Source organism: Mya arenaria, chromosome 16 (assembly GCF_026914265.1).
Source record: "Mya arenaria isolate MELC-2E11 chromosome 16, ASM2691426v1".
NCBI lineage: Eukaryota > Metazoa > Mollusca > Bivalvia > Myida > Myidae > Mya > Mya arenaria.
In genome coordinates, this window is record NC_069137.1 from 44,754,254 (window position 1) to 44,760,253 (window position 6,000).

A 6,000-nucleotide genomic window follows, 5' to 3' on the forward strand; every position below is an offset into this window, starting at 1 on the left:
GAAATTCCCCTGCCTTTCTCCTTAATCCGACTTTTATGTAGGGGAGTATATGAACAACATATGTATTATTATATACTCATTATAAATCCACATATTTATTATAAAATACTCATTATAAATTCGCATATGTATTAGTATATACTCATTATAAATCCACATATGTATTTGTATAAACTCATTATAAATCCACATATGTATTATTATATACTAATTATAATTCCACAAGCAATTCGCATTGCAAAGTGCAGTTGTCCGTATTCCATTCTAGTGTAATTCGTTATATGCCACCCTGCTGACGTCACATCATACACGTATCATTGCGCAATACTTACATGACGTCATTAAAGAAAAACGTGCGTCCTTTATATGATCAATACTTTGTTATATAAAAAACATGTGATTCAACCAGTATATAAGTACTTTGTTTTGATCCGTAAAGTCATATAGATCTTACTCTGCCTTCGCCTCGTGAAATCCTTTTCAGCAAAAGTTCACTCGTATCGAATACAACATCCCGGTTCAAACCCTATTGAATCTGATTACATATTTATGGATACATCTTGAGGTGAAAGCGAGAAGGTTATCTTGAGTTCTTTATTTGACATTCGCAGTTGCTAAGATTTTTGTATAGATTAAACTTAACGTTTATACTATAAAACACTAAAGGAGGTATTTAATCTATTGCTTATACAAAGGCCTTAAAACACTTGTAGGCCCGATCGTTCTTCATGAAGGTGAGTTTGGAAATACCCATCCCAAAGATTTTTGTCTAAATTAGAAGCGTAATAGTGCAGTTTGGAAGCATTCCAGGAGAAAAACAAAAGGCACAATGACATCCGTTTTATATGCACATTACACAAAATTAAATATATATGCAATTATCACAATAAAATCAAGCGATGCACATAGTTTAAATAAACACCAAACTTGCTATTGTTATAATAGCTTTATATACATCTTTTGAGTTGTTATAAATTTTTATTGCATTTTGGGGTTATTAAATTTTTGTCATTTTTCAAAAAAGTTGTAGGCCCAGGCCTACAAGGCCTATATGTAGCTACGCCACTGCTGGTAGGACTTATTCTTGCTATTTCAGATATTGACTATCATCAGGATTATTTTCTGACATAGCTCAAAATCATCGAAGACATGTGCAAATAAAATCGGGATCATTATTTTCCTTTGTTTAAGGCCGACAGCACAGACACAGTTATTTGACAACGAGCTCTATTTTGGTACGCATGATTTCACATTGGAATCCATATTCTTAACAGTTCTAAGCATTTTTCCATCAACTTCTGGTCTATAAAGCTTTTGCCAGAGCTAGAGGCTATGTAAAGTTTCTGTATGAAAAGCACGTGTCATGTCAATACAATATATATCAAGTCTTCGTTAATTTCAATATTGCGCTCCGGTTGGATTAGCTCGACAACAATTAACCAATATTGTACGCCATTACAAACATCGGCTATTCTTTTATACAAACTTTTTTTCAGTTACATTTCTTAAAGAAGAAACACTCAATTGCTGAGATGATGCTAATGTTTAGCTGTATTGAATAATTATTTTAAAAAAAGTAAATACAAGTATTGATTGCATTTTTTTCTTGCGTTTATGCTGTATGCACGCAGAAGGGCAAGCGAGCAAAGTACCTAGATGCGAGTACGGCAAGCCAGGAAAATTACTTGAAGCGAAAACGGCAAGCGAGCAAAATACCTAGATGCGAGTACGGCAAGCGAGCAAAATACCTTGAAGCGAGTACGGCAAGCCAGCAAAATTAATTGAAGCGAAAACGGTAAGCGAGCAAAATACCTAGATGCGAGTACGGCAAGCCAGCAAAATTACTTGAAGCGAAAACGGCAAGCGAGCAAAATACCTAGAAGCGAGTACGGCAAGTGAGCAAAACACCTTGAAGCGTGTACGGCAAGCGAGCAAAATACATTGAAGCGCGTACGGCAAGCGAACAAAATACGGCATACGAGCAAAATTTGAAGCGCGTACGTAGTGAGCAAAAATACCTTGAAGCGCGTACGGGAAGCGAGCTAAATACCTAGAAGCGAGTTCGGCAAGCAAGCAAATAACCAAAAAAGTGCTAGCGCTAGTGCCTTCATCAAGCATAAAAGCAAGAAAAAATGCGATCGATTATTGAATTGAACGTTTTAGCTTTTGTGTTGCAAGTGTTCTGTTCACCTCGCACATACTATTATATAGTGTTGTCTATGTCAGACGCTTAACAACGGAAATTCATGTCAATATGTTTCGTGAGTGCCAGTAACAAAAACCAGATAAACTATTTTTTCGATAAAATCGTGTCACAACATCTCAGCCACGGTCGGTCGCAGTAGCAGTCAACACCTAAGATACTAACGCGTTCATCACCTTCTGTAATATCTAATAGTCAGGTGTGATATTTGTTTTATACAACAGACAGGTGTAATATTCATCTTATCTAAAAGGCAGTACATTTCACACTGTTTCACTTTACCGTTAAGCATTCACACATGCGACACGAATTGTATAATGTCATTTTATATAATAAATACAAAAACACCCACATAGTAACATCACTGTTATTCAAGCTCTCGAAGTTAAGCATTATTATATACTATATGGTTTTATATATTAGATATTCATAATTGCATTTCTGCAATGGATTTAGAGGTAAAGTTAATATCAATTATTTACAAAACTTTTATTATCTTTCATATGTGGTATTTTGGTAAACAGAACTAAATTTTAGTATGGCTATATTACGTGAGTAAAGGCGTTATGTGTCGATGACATTGTATTTGTATGATAATGTTTTTTTATTAGGCGATTTCATATTGGCCCAGTTGTTTGTCCGAGGTTAGCTGTTTTTGTCTGAGCCCATGTATTTTATTGATTTTATTAATTAAACATTACATACGGTTCGACATTTTGGTTAAAAGCGTTCAAATAACTTTCCTTACGTTTATTATTGAAGCCTGCTTATCGCATATTTATTCATGGTGTCCGAACTTGACATGCATCCTTTAGTGACATTGCACATACTTATGAATAAAGCGCTGTACAGTCTACGGAAGCATGTAATTTTTATCTTTATTTCGTAAATCGTTTGTCTAAACGTCACATTTCCCACCTTCGTCGTCCAGTTTGTTGATGTGAAAAAACATAATAGTCGTAAAAACCACCAACGGGTTAAATACAATATTATCTTATCATGGGTATTGTTATATCCTAGCGGAATAACGACATTGTGCCATTCGGAACTCCTCGACCATTTTTATCGAAAATAACCTCGGATGTATGCCGGTACATCAGTTAAAGAAGTTCGTATTTTTTTTAAATTATATCATTATTCAAATGCAGTGTTTTAGATTTGCATTAACTGATCTAAGTTTTAATTGATTGCCAGTGAAGTGTATTAATACAAACATAATTAAGATTCCCACGAGTTAAGTAATAAACTTTAACTGCTAGATAAAATTATGAACTAGGCGATCTACTTGCAGCGGACTTTAACGTACCGCTTTGAGTATGTACACCGTCCAAATATATCCGAGGTTGTTTTCGATAAAAATGGCCGAGGAGCTCCGATTGTGGGTGAATATGAGTTTGGTGCCTGACAATCCGTATCACGCCTTGTTGGTGTATGAACATGCTTACTACGACGGCTTCACATTTACACACCCACCTCGACATGATACAGGATGGTATATATAAATTAAACAGTTACATATATAGCCCACTACTTTATAAGTCTCATTAGAAATTGTGTCGAAAAGCAACAGAAAAAGGATACGAAATGAGCTACAATTTGATTGCATAAAATTGTATTGTCTGTTTCTTTCAGATTAACACAGAAAACCGTACTAAGAACAGTGAGTAATGGTTTACTTAATTGAATTAAGTTAAGTAGAGTTGAGTTGAGTTGTGCTCGTTCTCATTTCATTGGTTTTTATATATTTCATGTCAAATAAGGTTCATACGACAGCGTTAATTTTAGCGAATTTCTTTAGAAAAGATCTCAAAATTAAATCGGAAATATAGAAGCTTATAAAATTCGTTGTCATTTTACATTTGAAACTTGGTAACCAGGGAAATATATTTTTTTTAATTTAATTAAAGGCGCACAGCATAGGTTGATAAACATTTTTAAAAGGATTATCATGTTTTCCTCATTTGACTTTAAATGACGAAAAACATAAAAAAGATTTTGATTCAGGTGCAAACACACTACATGACTTTTTTTTAAATAAATAGCTACGTGGCCATAAAACGCGTTAAAATAGCGCTTATTTTCTTTTATCCGTACCTTAAGCATTTTTGTTTTGTTTTGATCGTTCATTAGAAGTAAAATGAGTTAAACTGATAATGCACTAATATTAAAGATGCACTCTTACTCCCAGATAATATTTACGACATTTGATAATATTGTTTTAATATTCTTAAAAATATAAATGCATGTCGAAAACAATGGTCTTATGAAGGATAACGAGTTTAATTTGAGAGAAATGAGCATAAAACACGGTATTTCTACCTTATGAAATTAAGTAGACCACAGTTAATATTTTAGCATTCACCAATCATTTAATATTATTGCGCTTTCTGCTATTAAATACACGGTTACAAAATTGTTATCCGTAATTAATATTATCCAAAAATACATTATTTAGTAAGCAGTTAAAAGTTTATCAGTCTAAATTGATGTTTGTAATACATGTGTATGTATTGATTTTGAATAAGAGTGTCACTTTAAAAACGAATGTTTTTTTCTTTTACCTTATAGCGTCAACCTATATCGCGTTCTTTTCATTTGGCTGTTTTGATTTCCTATGCAAGGTTTATTACAAAAAATTGAAACTTCTCTTTTTGTATGCATGATTTTAATATGAGCTCAGTGATGTTTCCTTTTTTCGAAATGGCATAAAACGAATGTATTGCGCTAAATCCTGGGGCTATGATTACGAACAGTCTCAAGTCCAAGTCTAGACTCAGACTCAGATAAGCATTTTTATAAATAAACAACAAGTCATATTTATTCCATTTGTATTACAATATATATAACGAATGACTTACGCATATGTACTTTTATACTGTTTTTATTCCTCAAAGCCTCTTTCCCCCTTGATAGCATCGTGGTATCCGTCCCCTCAACTCCTGTTCCACCACCTCCATACACTGATGACGTCACTTGTTGGACGTCACTGAAGGGAAAACTTGTTCGATGGTTCGTGTGTTTCGTCATTGCGTCATTTCTGATCGCGATCATCGGGGTTAGCCTCTTTTTCACTGGTAGGTACAAGCTATTCGGCTATGCGTGGTAAGAGTATTGAGTTGGTAACATGAACTGATTTATTATGATCTTTAAATAGACTTTTTCATGGTATGTAAAATGCGCTCTTTTACGGAATTTTGTTTGTAACCAAATATTGTGTGGCAAACTTTACGAGCGTTTAAACTAAGATACTGACGACAGGATCCATTCCACAAATGTTGTAAATACCGCAAATATTGTCAACAAATTTAAAATTTGTTACTAACGCTATTTAAGAAAAGGCTGTAGCGTGATTGGTTGATTGCAATATCATGTGATGCTACCAATGTTTTCAAACAAAGTATAATATCCTTCACCTAAGTATGAATTCCTGTAGCAAAGTTGATAAGCGTGTGTTTTCTTTCAATCATTCAAGGCTCCATATTGTTGATTTTCTTCCAATATGACTTTGATACAAAGGCAAAACGTTAATTCTATGAACCGGTTATGTCCCTTTACTGTATATAATATTAAATACGGTTTCTTTAATCACGTGCTGGAAATCTAAATCACGTGACCGCACTCCCATTCTTGATTTTTTTTTCGATTAAATTTTAACAAATTATTTATTTATAAAGATGCATTTGTGCGACAATAAGACAAACACAAAATGACAAATGACGAATGATGTAATTAGCTAAAATCCGGCTATCGTCGTCATCTTCTCTGCACTGCAAGGGAATTACTACGTAGGGTATTGA